The following is a 17,158-nucleotide window of genomic DNA, read 5'->3' as shown; positions in this document are numbered from 1 at the left end:
TCGAGATTTTGGCAGAGTTTGCAACAGGCTTTGGGGACTGAATTGAGACTAAACAGTGCCTATCACCCACAGACAGATGGCCAAACTGAACGAACGAACCAAACTCTGGAGGATATGCTCAAAATGTGTGTGTTAGACTTCCAAGGGAATTGGGAGACCTACTTGCCATTAACTGAATTTGTGTACAACAACAGTTACCATTCAAGCATTGGAATGGCTCCTTACGAAGCTTTGTATAGAAGAAAATGTCGTTCTCTGATATGTTGAGCTGAAGTAGGTGATAGACCTTTGTTAGGACCGGAACTTGTGCAAGAAACAACCGAGAAAGTGAAACTGATACAAAAGCGTCTAAAAACTGCACAGAGTCGGCAGAAGAGCTTTGCCGATGTTCGAAAGAGAGAGAGGGAATATGAAGTTGGAGACCACGTGTTTATAAAGGTGACCCCGATGAAGGGTCAAACTCGATTTGGTGTTAAGGGAAAATTGGCGCCAAGATATGTTGGACCTTATGAAGTCCTCGAAAAGATCAATCCGGTGTCGTATCGGGTAGCCTTACCTCCAGTAATGGAACATATGCACAACAACTTTCATGTATCGATGCTTCGGGAATATTTGAGAGATCCACTCCACGTCATTGAACCGACACATGTGCTTTTGAAAGATGACTACACCTATGAGGAAAGACCTATACAGATTGTGAATCGTTGAATCAAAAAGTTGAGGAATAAAGAAATACCGTTGGTAAAAGTTGATTGGCAAAACCACGGAGGAACCTATGCAACCTGGGAAATCGAGGAAGACATGATGAAGAGATAACTGGATTTGTTCCCATTTGACCCAATGTTGATTTCAAATGAAGGTAATTCGAGTTTGGAGGACCAAACTCTTTTAAGGAGGGAAGACTGTAATAACCCCAACCTCCGATTAATGATAAACCATGATTAGTTATGCCTAACAGTAATTTAGAAGGAATTCAGAATTAAATTGCATATGTATTGCATTATCTTAGTGTTTTTATCTGTTTGCCATAAAACGATCTGTTCATGTTTTACGTTTTGAATTGCTAATTGAAAGCCTTATCGGCGCCCGATTTCGAAATTGATTAGTGCTATGTGATAATTAGAATTTATGTGACTTTATGGTAGGTTTAATTTAAATTTGATTTGGTATGATTAAATAAAGCTAAATTACATTAGTTGGACTTATCTACCATTTTGCCACTTAGTGGGCCACTACCTAAAACTATGTTGAAACCTTATTACACTTGATCATACAACATTTCCTCGGCCATTTTGAAGAAAAAAACCGATTGAGAGAGAGAGTAGGAGGATAGACTTGAGTTCATCAAGCTTAACTTGGAGACTTGGAGAAATTGAAGGTTGATTTCGTATGTGAGCTTCCATTCTTGTAATTGGGGAACCTAGGTAAGGAATTCATCCTTCTAATTGTGAATTAAGTTAGCTTTTGCATGGTTCTTGAAAGATTAGAGTTTAAAGTCTGGAATTGGTTTTAAGAGTTGGATTTAAGAGTGAATTCATGCATGCATGCTCATATTCTTGGATTTTGAAGTTATTCTTCATGAATTTCCACATGCATGTCCACATTTTTGTTATTGTCCATGAATTCATTCTATTCTTGAGCTTAATCTTGTTTTGGATCATGTTTTGGAGCATTAGAAGTCATGAGAATTCATGCATGTTACATTTAAGTTATGTTCTTAGAGTTCATGTTGATTTTGCACAAATTGGTTTACTCTTGGGCCATGATTTCTTGAATTGAAGCTTTAAACATGTTGTTTTATGGGTTACCAAGTGTTTTTCAAAGTTTTGGCCCAAAAAAATGAGTTTTGGACGGTTGAGGGTCGAGTTTCATGTTTGGAGGTCAATCTGGATTTTCCAGAAATTTGACCCACGCTCGAGCGTGAAGTCTGAGTACATGCACTTCCGCTCGAGCAGGGAGAGTCATGCTCGAACGTGAAATACGTATACCTAGAAGTTTATGTGTTTTGCAGTTCGCTCGAGTGGGGGAATCCACACTCGAGTGAAGGTCTATGTCACACACTCGAGCCGGGGTCGAGAGCCCGTCGAGCGTGAATTTCATACATCCAGCACTTTTTCTTAAGTTTGCAGTACGCTCGAGCGGGGAAGTCCACGCTCGAGAGAAGCTTCATATCTGCATGTCCGCTCGAGCGGGGTAATCTACGCTCGAGCGTGGACCTTATCTTCAACAAAATTTACGAAATGTTTTCCAAGGCATATTTGCATCCTCATTCTATCCTAGGCATTCCTAGGCCATGTTTAAGACTCTATAGTGAGGATTTAAGGTTAGAAACACACTAAGAGCCAACGATGTAAGTTTTGTACAATTAGAACGTGTGTTTCAAGTTTGTATCTGTTATCTGTTATGTGTTATGTAGGTCACATGCTGCGTCCTGTCTGACTAACCTGCTCCGCCTGTTTGTTTCAAGGCCAACTGTGAGTAATAATTTAGTAATGTTCAACTGTATCTATTTTCTGTGTGATAAAACAAGATCTGTTTTCCGAAATGATATGCTCTGTACAATGAATGATTGTTCAATTTCTAATATATATTCGTGACATCCTTAGCATCATATGATATCTGTTAACTGTTACCCGGTATCGGAGGTTCCTTTATGGAACTTATTTCTGTCTACACTCTGTACCCGTACCGGAGGCCCTGTCACGGGGGCTCAGCTTCTGTTATGTTCTGTTACCCGGATCTGGAGGTTCCTTTATGGAACTGGTTATTCGTAACCACACGTGTATACGTTCTGTTCCGTTCTGTTCTGTTAATGCTAATGGATGTATCACTTAAACTTAATCATGACTTATGATTTCTGTCTGTATATGATCTGGACAAGCTAAGATTTTGATATGAACTGAATTATGATTTCTGAATCTATACGAACTCATTCATTAAAACCCTTTACTCTATTATTATTCACTGGGCTTTCGCTCACAGTTTATATTATATATGTAGGTGAGCCGGCGTGTGACCAGGGCCAGAGTTGACGGTCTTCTGTTCTGTTTTGTCAGCCAACTATTGTGCCTCCCGAGGAGGTTCCGGTCGAAGTCTAATGCTATGGTTATTTTTGTACTCATACTAGTCTCTGTATGTGTTGTAAGGATAGGTCTTGGGATGTAATACTTTGTAAATATTGGTGTCCTTTGACTGGCATGCTTATGTATATATATAAGTTTTGAAATGTTCCGTCCTATGTACGTTATCACAGCTCATTGGACCTTGTCTATTTTGTATTATTGCTTCTGCAGCCCCTTATTATTTGCTAATCTGTTTAGAGGCCTTTGGTAATCTACGGATTACTGGCCGGTCACGGTGCTAAACCCATAGGAGTGGGTTTGAGTCGTGACACAAACCAATCTGGAACCCCAGGTACCCATGAACTCACTAATTCAGTTGGTGAACTAGCTCTTTCTGCCTTCGAAGCCAGCTTTGAAGCTGTCTGTGGAAGCCACTGCTTGGTGTAGACACCTCATTTTTTACCGTCATCAAGACTTGGACGTCATCGTTTGAACACTCGATGATCATCCATGCTTGTGTTCGTTTTGAGTTTCTGAAGGTCTCGGCTGCGTGCCTTGCCTTGGAGCCTCTCAACTTGTCTGTTTTGTGCTTGGTTGTGGACCAAGAGCTTGTGGCTTTGTTTCTGAGGGAAGAGGGGTGGCTTGTTGGCCTCCCTACAAACCATCGGCCAAGCATTGTGCTTATCGGCTATGTCTTCTCTCCATCGGCCATAAGTGGTGGCCGGTCGGCACCTTTTTTTGCCAGTCGGCCATATCTATTAGCCGAGGCCTTTTTATTTGCTTTTGCAGATATTTTTGTGCTAGCTATGACAGTTGGTGAGCACAGATTTCATCCTCCATACATGTATGGAGGGATTGAACCAAAGCTTGTCCAACAAGCTTAGGAATTGATTTTCTATAAGAAAGGAGGCCCCTCTCCCTTTCCAGAGGTTTTGAAAATTTGATATACAAAACATATATCTCTCTATATTTCCCTCTCTCTCTCTATATATTGCTTAAAAGTGTGTTTTGTCTTCACTTTTGCACTACAACACCTAATAAAGCACCATTGCTTTGTTGCTGAGGTACTAGAGGACCTAGTTTGGACTCTCAAAGTTTGTTTTCTTTGGCTCAGAAGTGCTGGTTTGCTTTAGTTCTTCAAGGGTGAGTTGTTACCCCTTTTAAGGCTTATTTTGTTTAAGTGTTTGGCCCTCTTTGCATACTGTTTTAGGCCTTGCTTTCAGCAGAAAAAAGCTCTAATTTTAAGTGCTTAAAGTGTTTGTTTAAGGCCTCTTTGGTGTTGGGGGTGGTCCACCCCCTTTTATGCCTTGTTTGGCCTTATTTTGAGCCATCTCTTCTAGGCCTTTGCATCACCTTTGTTTGGCCTCTTCACCACTAAAATCCATAGGATTTTCAGTAGTAGAAATATGGTTTTGAAGCCTAAAATAGGAGGGGATTGTCCCTCCTCCCCTACTCTTGTTGGCTTGTGTTGGTGGCCAACCAAAAGAGCATACATTTCTATCTTCTCGAGGCTTTGTTTGAGCTCATTTTTGTGACTTTTCAGACCTATCATAACTCTGTTTTTGGCTGTCTTGGTCACCCCTTGCATGCTTCTTGAACTTGTAGTATAATCCTACTTATAGCTTTGCAAAGGAGTATGTCTTTCTAGCATGTTTTGGCTCCATCTTAGCATGTTTAAGGCCTTATTCTAACATGGTATAACTCTGTTTTGGATTGGTTTGATTGTCTCTTGCAAGCTTAATACACTTGTAATGTAACCCTTGCAAACTAGTCTTGTATGCTTAAGGTTTTGGCTCATCTTTCTAGCATGTGTTGATTCCATTCCAGCATGTTTTTGGTCATTATTTAACATGTCATAGCTCTGATTTTGGTTGATAAAGTCATCTCATGCTTGGTTTTGGTAGGTGTAGTGTAATCCCACTCATTGGCCTTGAATGCGTCATGCTTTATGCCTTTAATTCTAGCTTGTGTTGGCTATGTTCAAGCATGTTTTTGGCATTGTTTTGTCCTACCTTGGGACTATTTTGAGTCACCTTGGCCCTTTGGGGCTTGCTTGATATGGCCATGGTGCAAGTCCCTTTGCTAGCCTTAAACTTTGAGCCTCCAAGCATGCTATGCTTGTGTTATGTGCATGATTTGGCATCATTCCTGACATGATTTCAGAGCCTATTTCATTGCCGCACTCTCACATTTTCTACTCCTTCAATGTGTTTGAGAGTTGTTGTCTTCAGGCTTTGTTTGTGAACCAATGTGTATGCATGCTTGTATTTGCTTTTGGACTTTATTTTCAGCATGTTTTGGCCATTGTCTTGGCATGCATGAGGTTTGTTTGAGGTTAGTTTAGTCCATTGAGTATTTCATACATAGCCCTTGCCATGTTCATATTGTTTGCATGATTGTTGCATGCTCACGTGTTTGTATGTTGTTGCACGCTCATGTTGTTTGCATGTTGTTGCATGCTCATGTTGATTACATGTTGGCATTGCATTGTGTTAGCATGTTGTATGTGTTGCTGTGACAACCCTCACCATTGTTTACTGCTAAACTGAGACTAGGCATGTTAATTGACTGATTGATTGAGTATATGAGTTTAATTGCATTTCTCTCTGTTCGACTATTAAACTATATGTTCACGTTTTATGTTTAAACTGCAAATTGAAGGCCTTATCGGCGGCCGAACCAGGAATGGATTAGTGTTATGTGATGATTAGAATTTATAGGATTTTATGGTGTAATTACTTGAATTTGGATTTGGTATGATTAAATTAGATTAAAATAAGTTAAATTACACAAGTTGCATTATTTATAACTTTGCCACTTAGTGGCCCACTTCATACCATATGTTGAGACTTGAATTATACATTGTTTAGCATCACTTTTCCTCAGCCATTGTCTTGAGACAAACCGACCAAGAGAGAAGAGAGGGAGAGAGTGAGAAAATTGAGTTCCATCTTATGAATTGCTTGGAGATTGAGAGAAATTGAAGGGATTCTTGCATATTTGTGCTTCTACACTTGAATTGAAGGCATAAGGTAGAGAAATCACTCTCTTAATTGTGTATCTAAGTTGTATCTAGCATGGATCATGGTAGTTTAGAGAGCTAAATCTAGAATTGGCTCTAGTATGTTGTATTGTAGCTCAAATCATGCATGCATGTTTACATTGTTAAGTTTGGAGGTTGGATTTCATGAGAATCTTGCATGCATGTTCATGTTTGTGTTAAAATCCATGAATTCATCTTGTCTTTGAAGGAAATTGACTCACTTGAGTATGTATTTGAAGCTTTAAAGTTGATTTAACTCATGCATTTTGCATTGAGATCATGTTCATGAAATTTGGTTTGAAATTGGATTTAATTGAACTACCTTTGGGCTTCGATTTCTCAAATGGATCTTTGAAACATGTAATGTTATGAGTTTTGAAGTGTTTTCCAAAAAATTAGCCCAAAAGGATCGAATTTGATACATTTGAAGTTGAGTTTGAGCTTGAGGTTCAAATCTGGGAATTCTAGATTTTGGACTCACGCTCGAGTGGGGTGACTGGCGCTCGAGCGTGAAATTCGTGCATCCAGCACTTCAATTATGTTTGCAGTCCGCTCGAGCGGGGTATTGGACGCTCGAACAGGATCTTGTGTCTCACGCTCGAGCGGGTGTAGAATGCCTATCGAGCGTGATTTTCACACATCCAGCACTTTTGACTGTTTTACAGTCTGCTCAAGCGGGTAAGTATACGCTCGAGCGGAACCCTTTTGTTGCATGTCCGCTCGAGCGAGGATAGTTACGCTCGAGCGGGACCTCTATTTTTTGAAAATTCTGAAAATATTTTTAAAGCGCATCTTTGCATCCTCATTTCATTCTAGACATTCCTAGGCCTAGTTTAAGGCATCTTAATGAGGATATTGATGTAGAACCACACCGAGGCAAATTAGGGATTAAGTTATTATTTTTTCCAACTGTGTAGCTTAGTGTGTGTTCAATCTGTAACTGTGTAGGGTTGGCATTCCGGAGACGCTCTAGCTTATCTGTAGCCTAGAACTCTGTGAGTAACAATGTTGTAAAGATATATTCAATAATGATTATCCTCTGAACAACTGAACTGTACTGTTTTCTGAAATGATACTGTTACTGAATGAATGATGTCCTATTTGTGAACTGTATTCGTGGCATCCATAGCAACCTACTGTTACTGTACTGTACTGCTATTGTCACAGAGATCTCTGTCGGTTCCCATGTTGGAACCACTACTGTTTACTGATATGATGGCCATCAACTGACTGTTCAGTCTATAAGACCTACTGTACTGTTTTGCTATTGGATGTACCACATATGACTATTATAGTTTCCGAATGACTGTTGGCATTAACTATGAGCCATAAACTGAATGACTGATATACTGTTTAATCGACTGTTTTCAATACTGAAAGGATATTCATTCTTAACCTCTTTACACATATGTTATTCACTAGGCTTTAGCTCACTGCTCATATTTATATGTAGGTGTTCAGGCACCGGACCGTTGCTAGGGGCGTCAGGCAGGCTCTTGTCTTGTCAGCCAACCATTATGTCTCACTGCGATGTTCCAAGTGTGATTAAGCTTAGGCTGCTTTTGGGGTGTCTTAGTTTTACCCAACTGTCACTGCTCTGTAATACTGTATAGACTGAATGTTTTTGAACTGTACTGTTTACATAGGGATTAAGTCCCTGTCCCGAAAGATTGTAAATATTGTGCATACTGTTTGGTAATGACTGTATACATGTATGAAAAGTCTTTTGTATACAGACTGTCACAGCTCATTGGACAACTTTAATTACTGTATTAGCTTCCACCAGCCCCTGTACTCTGTACTACTGTTCTACTGTTGAGCAGGCCTTCAGTAATCTCAGATTACTGGCCGGTTACGGTGCTAAACCCATAGGGGCGGGTTTGGGTTGTGACAGTTGCATTGTGTTTGGATTGGATGTCGATCCAAACACGAGGGATGAGGAACATTTCATACTCAAAGTGATGAGTCGTGCCTCATTCCTTAGGTCACCGACACCTTTGATCATATATGATAAGGTGGAGGTTCATCGAGTCTTATATGTTATTTGTGTGCATTCATTGATATTGATTTGTGCAACTCGGCCTCTTTGGCCATCATGCATTGAGGTGCGTGATTGATGGCTCGAGAGCCGAGCACTACACTCTTTTGAGCTTTAGACATGATAAGGAGTGTGGTTGCACACACATTTTCTTGCAAATACACTGCCATGCCTTTGTTTGTGCTCTGTTGCAGCAAAATGAGGAATTTGCAGGAAGTAGTGGCCGACCGGCCATCAGAGCTGCTGACCGACTATCAAATGCTATCGATCGGCTATCAAATTTGGTCGATAGCCATAAACTCTGGCCGATGGCCACTCCTCTTGGCCGACCACCCCTCAGCATGGTCCTAAGGTGGATCAAAAGCCTCTTTGAAGTTGGTACAGTTTTCAAAAGTTCAAAAGAGTGCAAACAGAGGCAACATGAGGCACGGTAGTGGATTTCCGAGCGAAACCAACCGAGCATGCGTGCATCCCTCGTCACAAGGCCATTTCAGTGCTTTTGTTAACTTAGAATAAACTTTTATTTCATTTATGAAAGTGTTGTAATTAATTAGTTAATGCGTTTAATTAATTAATTCGTTTTGTAATAATTAGTTAACAAGGAGTAGTTAATTAATTTTATTTTGTAATAATTAGTCTAATTAGATTAGTTAATTAGCTTAGCTTATCCATTCGGACCCTCCGTCGAGAGGGTACAACTGTTGTAATAAGCGTGCGTGTGTGTGATGCATGTCTTCCAACCCCTATTTCTTTCTCCCTTTTACTTAACCGCTTTCGATGGTTAGTTTTAGGGCATTTTTTCAATTAGCATCCTTATGCTTCGCATGCGTGCATCATTCATCTGTTTTGCATGCATCGGGCTCGGCGCATCATACAAACTGCATTGTATTTCAATTCCAATTTGAATACGTGTTATCAAGTTGTATTTACATGACATCTTAGAATATCCGAGCCTATCTTAGTTACATTTTTGCATGTGTTGCATTAGACATCTTGACATAGTTAGGAACATGCATTGTTTTCTAACTAGTTTTCTGTTTTGGCTCAGAGTACTAGGTAAACTTTTACGCTTTAGCATACTGCATAAGATGTGTATGTTGCCATGTTAGCATGCTTGCCATGAGGCTATTTGCTTAACTACTATAACTGCATGAATGCCTGTGGATGAAGGTTGGATTACTTGAATTGGAACAATTCATCAAATGCGAGTTTTAAGCCCACTTGAAGTGGCAAAATCACGTTTTCCTAAGCTTACTTGAGGGTGGCAAACCCACGACTTAGCTTACTTGCGAGTAGCAACTTCAAACCATTTTTCAAACAAACGAACATGAGATGTTTTGTTCCAAATTGAGCAATTTAGTCTATACTTGTATGTTGTGCGCATCACATAGTAAAGCTAGCTAATAAACCAAAATAAGAACACATGTGTTTTTAAAAACAACATATCATGTTAGTAAAGGTCGATCCTTTGATCGGGTGAGCGGGGGTGCTCATTGCATGACCTTCCCTTTTCGTACCCAAGTTCCCAAGCCGAGACAATTATGGTGATGATGAACATGTGGCCTTAGGCACGAGTCAGGGTTTCCTAAATTTCTCCAAAATAAAATATTTAGGTGGCGACTCTGAAATCTAGCAATGAAGTCTATGTTTGGCGCATTTTGATTAAAATCAATTTTCCAAAACGATTTGCCGGATTTTGACTCTTTGATGATTTATCAGTCTTTGCACTTTGTGAGATTAGATTCAAAACCGTGACATGAGTCTGAACTGTTGTAGCTATGAACAACGATTCGTGCCCTCGCGTGCGGAGCGGAGTTCGGGGCGGTCTACACTTGGCCCTGATCCCCTGTCTTGAGCCTAATTCAGGCCTTTTGTTAGGGTGGTTACCTTCCATCTTGTTTGAGGCTGATCTAGGAGGCCAATCTCTGGCTCTGATTCCATAACTTGAGCCCACTTCAGGCCTCCTCTCAGGATGATTGCCCTCCATCCTGTAGTAGTTGGGTGGTCTGAACTCATGCAAATGTCTCTTACCCTTGGAGTACACTCTAGCGGTTGGTGGTCCAACCAAGAATGGCTGTTGTGTAGGACCAATTGGGTATGGCCTCTTGTTATAAGTACTGGTTGGTTTAGGGCGTCTCTGCACATCTTTGTAATACTGTTTTTCATCAATTGGGAGACCTTTCAACCATTTGTAACTTAACTTGCATTTGGGACACATCATTTGCATGACAGCTATCTTTAGAGAGTCATCATCCAACGCCTCCTCACTAGAGTCCTCATTTTGGTCCACAAAGCTTTGTCTATCTGCTGGTGAACTTTTGATATCTTTCTTGGAAGTAGTCTGAGTGACAACATGCATCTGCATATTAACCTCCTCCAATTCCTTCAAGGATAGGTTTTGGAAGTCAGGCACACTAACATTGGCTATAACTTCCCTAATCTCTGGGAATGGGTTAGTGTCAATCCCCATAGCTTTCTCTACTTTAATTGGAAACTTTAAACTCCCCTTTTGAATCTATTCTTGGATCCTGTCCCAAAAAATAATACAGTTTTTAGTTGTGTGAGACCAAGAATTGTGCCATTTACAATACATTTTCCCTACAAGCAAATGATCAAAAATGTCAACTGCCTTTGTTAAATCGAAAGAGTATTTCCTATGAATGTTTTTCTTTTTAAATTGTTGGTCTGTTGTAATATCCTTATGAATTAACGCCTCACGGGTCATAGGCTCTTTCCCTACGATCTCTGCTACATCAATCTCGTAATTAGAGTCTCTATAATAAGTCTTATATGATGCTTTATTTCGATCTTGTTCTTCCTCAAGTAGTGATTCATATCTAGACACCTTATAGGTTAATTCCACTAAGTCTCGAAACGCAGTTGAGTCGAACTTCTTTCAAAGCCTAAACTCTAAACCATTTTGAGCCAATCTCACAAATTCAGGCTCTGGTAAAATGACCCTACACTTGTTTCGTGCTCTTTTGAATCTGGCAATAAATTGAACAGCCTTCTCATCAGGCCTTTGATTCAACCTTACCAAGTCTGTTATGGAAACTTCTGGCTTTGTTTGAAAGAATTAGGCATGAAATGCCTCCTCCATTTGCTGCCAAGTTTGGATAAAGCCAGGTGTAAGGTTAATAAACCATACAAAAGCTGCCTCAATTAGAGAATTTAGAAAAAGTCTTAACTTCATGTAATCATTATTGGTAAATTCATCACATTAGGCTGCAAACCTAGCAATGTATTCTACTGTTGACTGGTTTCCATTCCCATAAAAAAGAGCAAAGTCTAGTATTCTAAACCCCCATTGGGTATTCATGCACCCTATCCACCCATTCTGGGTATGCCTTCCTATATACAAGAGTTTGAACCCCTCGAGCCATAGGTCCACACATTTCTCTGACAATATTAGCAATTTGGTCTCTAAGAACCATATTTTTTGCTTGTTGGACTACCACTGGACGAACAAACACAAGATTTGGTGGAAACCCTTGTGCCTAAGGTCCTTTTGGTCCATAGGGAGGTATATTTGGGATTGGCTGTCCCTGTGGTACTAGCTGCTGTTGAGGGTATGGTTGACCTCTCTGAGCTTGTCTTGCGAAAGGACCTGCGAAAGGTGTTGTAATAGGAAGAACATGTGTTTCTCTCCCAGCCACAAGAAACCCTTCTAACTCCCCGGGTGTGAATTCGAACAAGGGATTAGTGAACCCCCTTGTGCCAGGTACGGCTTCGAACATGGGATTTGGAAACATTCTCATGCCATTTTCTTGTGTTGACCTAGATCCACCAATTTGTATGACTTCACGGTTAGGTAATGAGGAATTTTGGTTTGCCATAGGGCTCGAAAGAGGCTTATACCAAGACTGAGGTATAAGTGATGGTCTTTCATAATTTTGATTACTAGTCTGACCATTCGTATGTCCATTGCTTTTCATAGGCTGTTTATCTCTAGCCAATCTTTGCTGAGGAACATTTGAATTTTCCTCCATATGCCTTGTATTAGTTGGTTGATGGGAATTCATCCGATCCATAAAGGATATTGCCCATCTTTCCATTGTGCTCATTAACTACTATTCCATGGCATCTACCAGGCCTCCCCATGGATTCATTGGCTGAGTAGATGGAAAAGTGGATGGTCTAATTCCATGGCCTCGTCTAATATTTTGAACATGTGATGCATGTTCTGAATTACTGGTTTGTTCAACCATAGGTTCTGATGAGATAGGTGCTTCCATAGGATGTGTTATTACATTATCCTCTAGATCAAGTACCTTTACCTCTCTTTCCACACCTTCTTCCAAGCGTTCATTTTCTCCTTGTCTCCTACGTCTAGCCATTTTAATTAGTCCCACTGGGCATGCCAAAAATATATGTTGGCTTTTTTTTTTCGAAGGTTAATATTGTAATTTTAAGCATGCCAGCAAGGATTAATCAGTCCTTACAGAAGATTAATTGCCAACCAATTATCAAACGATTGTGTTTTAGTTCTCTCAGCCTCAATGAAGAGGACTTTTACCGGTGGCTTGTTTAGGAGAATTTAGTAAATAACAATTAAATGAAGAATGATTTTAGAATTTCATTAAGTAAAAATGAAAAACTTACAATGATATGACCCAGCCTCGTAGAGGTTTACAGCAACAAACTATTTGAAACTACTCCTATGAATAAAGTGCAGTACAGGAATTTGAAGTACAGAAATGTAAAGAACTGTAAAAATTGGAAGGGAAAACAAAGATATCACAACGCAAAGGAAACTTCACCGTAGAGGAAGACATGATGCTCATATCTTCATGGCTTAATATTAGCTTAGATCCAATTAGAGGAAATGAGCAAAAGTTAAAGGCATATTGGTTAAGAGTGTGGGAGAACTTCAACAAGTACAAAACCTTCGATTCTGAAAGAACTCAAACTTCTCTAATGAATCGGTGGTCGACGATTCAACTTGCCACAAATAAATTTTGTGGATGTTTTGCTCAAGTTGAATGGTTGACTCGAAGTGGTTCGATAGAAAAAGACAAGGTATTACTAGAATTTAATTTTGTAGCTATAATGAATATATATTATTCATTACGTGATAGTGACTATTCTTTAATCTATTTTTCAGATTCGGGATGCGAAAAAATTGTACAAAGACTTGTATCAATTGAACTTTCCCTTTGAGCATTGTTGGAATGAATTGAGTTCCCAACCAAAATGGATGGAAGATACAACAACGAAGAAGCAAAAAAACACAAAAAATGCATCTCCGGCAACGTCTACCCCTTGTACACTAGATTCAGTAAATTTGGGGGACAATGATAACTATGGTGTTATGGAAAGACCAGCAGGAAGAAAGGCCGCAAAGAAAAACAAAGCCAAAGATCTTGGAAATAATGTTATAGAGTCGCCTTTTGTGAAGCTCTTAGAAGAGATAAAGGTAAAGAACGACATAACAAATGAGAAGAAAATAGAGATATTTGAGAAATCTTATCTTCAAGAGGAATGGAGGATTGAAAATGAGGAAAGGAGAGAGAAACGAAGGCTTGCATTGGAAGAAGGAAGAGAGAATCATGTTAATGGATATAAGCATGATGCCTCCATTGCAAGCACAATATATTCGCCAACGTCAGATGCAAATCCTTGAAAAAAGGAATTAACTGTTTCTGTTTAACTTTGAAACTATGTTTTTATTTAATTTAAGTTTAACTGTATTTTATTTTTGGGTTTGCTGGCACATCTTGTATCCGTTGGGGTTGCTTTGCTGAGTTGTCATGCTGCTGAAAATGAAAATATTTTGTGATGTTTGGGGATAGTTTCAGTTGGGGTTGCTGCTTGCTGTTGCTAATAGTTTGTCAAACAGTTAAATTCATTACATCACTTTTATATGGCTTGTTGCTTGCACATTTTGTATTATTTTATTTAGAGTAAATATGATACAAGTTACAATGATATATTGTTTTATTATTTTAGTATGGCTTGTTTATTGTTTTATTGACAGAAAAAAAATTATTAGCTAAAATAAATTTATTTTTTTAAAATATGACCGTTGAGATAATATGATTGTTTGAAAATATTTTTTTATAAATAATTTAATTATATATTTTAAGTAAATAAATATTTACAAATGCCATGTCAATATATGTAGTATGTCATAAAAAGATTATTTAGCCTGTGTTTAACAAGTGAGTTTGCAGGCTTTTTTGGCTATTTTAGCCACAAAAAAAAAATAGGCTATTTTAGTCATAACAAACAAAACATCACATTCAACCCATAATCATTACATTCTTCTCTCACAAAAAAACTCAAAAAAACCAAAAAGTCCTTCCCAAACCAAGCTTTTAAGCCCAGGCTAAAATAGCTAAAAAAGTCAAAAAATCAAAAAGCCAACCCACTTCCCAAACGGAGGCTTATTTATTTATTAATGTTTGTAATAGTTTTCTTTTAAAAATTAGTTAAGTTAGTTTGATTGATTAACTAAAATAAAGAGTATAGTTAGAATGTATACTAGCTAAATTAGTTAGGTAAAATAAAAAATGTAACAGCAATGCTACAGACCCCCAGTGGAGGTGACCCCCAGTGACCCCCCAGTGCCACGTGTCGGCTTGGGGTTAGCTGAAAACTCAAAAAAAAAAAAAAAAATAATAATAATAATTTTTTTTGGACCAATGAGAGGTGACCCCCAGTACCCCACTGGGGGTCCAAAGCTTTATTCAAAATGTAATTTTCTATACACTTTGAAAAATTGCAGGCCTTTCAACTGTCTATCAATAGGAAGACATGGGAAAACTAACCCCTCCTGCCCTAACACCTACATACTCATTTGGTCATACCTATATATGCATATATATGCATACATTTGATTAATGATTTCTATTCATAATAAATCAGAGATAAATAGACACGTACAAGTATATCTTTATATATATATATATATAGAGAGAGAGAGAGAGAGAGAGGAATTAGGTTTTTGACATTGCCTTGAGGGGAAGAGAAGTCAAAGGCAGGAGGAGAGGGAAGAAGTCTTGTGTTGTGTAAAGACCAACCACCGCCATTTTTGCAATCTGTGTGCAGATAATTTGCTCCCTCACTCACTCTGCCAATTCTGAATTTTTAAGGGTTTGAAAAATTCACAAGACTCTATTTCCTTTATTTTATGTATGTATTTGATTTGATGATCGGAGGTCTGCAAATTGTGAATGGTTGAGATTGACCCTTTTTCTCTCCTCTGTGGCGGGGGATTAGTATCGTCTTCGCGCTTTCAAATTAAAGACTAGATAGTACTGAGAAAAAATACTGTGCAGCGACGCCATCACACTCTTGAATGTTTTGCATTACATTTCCTGGTGTGGTGTTTCGTGATGGTGTTAGCCTCAATCAGGACCCTCCAAATTTCAGATTACATTTATTCTTTCTTTTGTATTAAGGTGCGATAATTGAAATAAGGATAAATTATAAATACAACTCTGAGATTTACTTAAAATATAGATTATTTTTTATAATTTAAAAAATTACAAATATCTCCTTGTTAGTATTTTTAATTTAACAGAATTAATTAAAAAAATAAAATTCATAATTGCTCTCCTATACAATAATAAAATTACCTAAATTATTAATTGAAACATATTTTTAACATCATTAAAAACTATTAATTGACTTGATGATTTATTAATAAACATGACGATTTGTTATGAAATTAAAAACCACAGAGGGTGGAATGTAATTTTTTAAATCACAAGAGGCGATTCGTATTTTAATCAAATCTCAAGAAATGTATTTGTAATTTATCTTGAAATAACACTGATGTTTGGTTTATATTTGTGAAATAATTTTAAAAAATAATTGTTTGCAAAGAATTTATAACCAAACCAAGCCTTAAGTCTTATCAAATAGGGTCGGCTACATGAATCATTCTTCTCCAAGCGACCCTATCAAATACCATTTCGTTAGTCAAATTAAGTAGATCCATATCTCTATTTACAATGCTAGCCAATGTCAATTTAGGCCTACCCCGTCCCCTAACACTCCTATCTACCGTTACAGTATCACATCTCTTCACTACAGCCTCTATTGGTTGAATGTGACCAAATCATCTCAATCGATTTTCTCTCAACTTATCTTTTATCAATGCTACTCCTACCCATTCTCAAATACACTCATTCCTAATTTTGTATTGTCTAGTCTTGCCACACATCCACCTGAGCATCCTCATCTCGGCCACACTTATTTTATCTACATGTTGTTTCTTGGTTGCCCAACACTTCGTCCCATACAATAGCGCTGGTCTAATAGCCGTTATATAGAACTTACTTTTTAGTCTAGTGGGTATTCGTTTATCGCACAGTACCCCAGACGCACTTCTCTACTTATACCATCCCGCCTTAATCCTATGGGCTACATCCGCATTAATCTCGCCCGCTGTTGTGATAATTGACCCTAAATACCGAAAATGTTCACTCCTAGGCAGTTCGTGGTTCTCAATCTTCACTTCTCTTCTGCTTTTATTGTTACTATTACTAAATTTACACTATATGTACTCTATCTTGGTTCTGCTTATCCGGAATCCTTTAGATTCAAGAGCTTTTCTCCAAGTCTCCAACTTTGTGTTAACTCCTACTCTAGTCTCATCCACTAGCATAATATCGTCTGCAAAAAGCATACAACATGGCATGTCATCCTGAATATTTCTCGTTAACTCATCCATAACTAAAGCAAAAAGATAAGAACTTAAGGTAGATCCTTGGTGTAACCCTATAATGATAGGAAATTCATTTGTCTCTCCAGCAGGCGATCTAATAGTGGTCACCACCCTTCATACATGTCCCTAATCACATCAATGTAACATTTTGTCACTCATTTCTTCTCTAACACCCACCATATTATATTACGGGGCACTCTATCATATGCTTTCTCAAGGTCAATAAACACCATATGAATGTCTCTTTTCTTTTCTCTATACTTTTTTTCCCCTCTTCTCAAAAGATAAATTGCTTCCATTGTTGACCTGCCAGGCATAAATCCAAATTGATTCTCTGACAC

Source organism: Camellia sinensis, chromosome 14 (assembly GCF_055761805.1).
Source record: "Camellia sinensis isolate YWXY chromosome 14, ASM5576180v1, whole genome shotgun sequence".
NCBI lineage: Eukaryota > Viridiplantae > Streptophyta > Magnoliopsida > Ericales > Theaceae > Camellia > Camellia sinensis.
Note: the sequence above shows the minus strand (reverse complement) of the source record.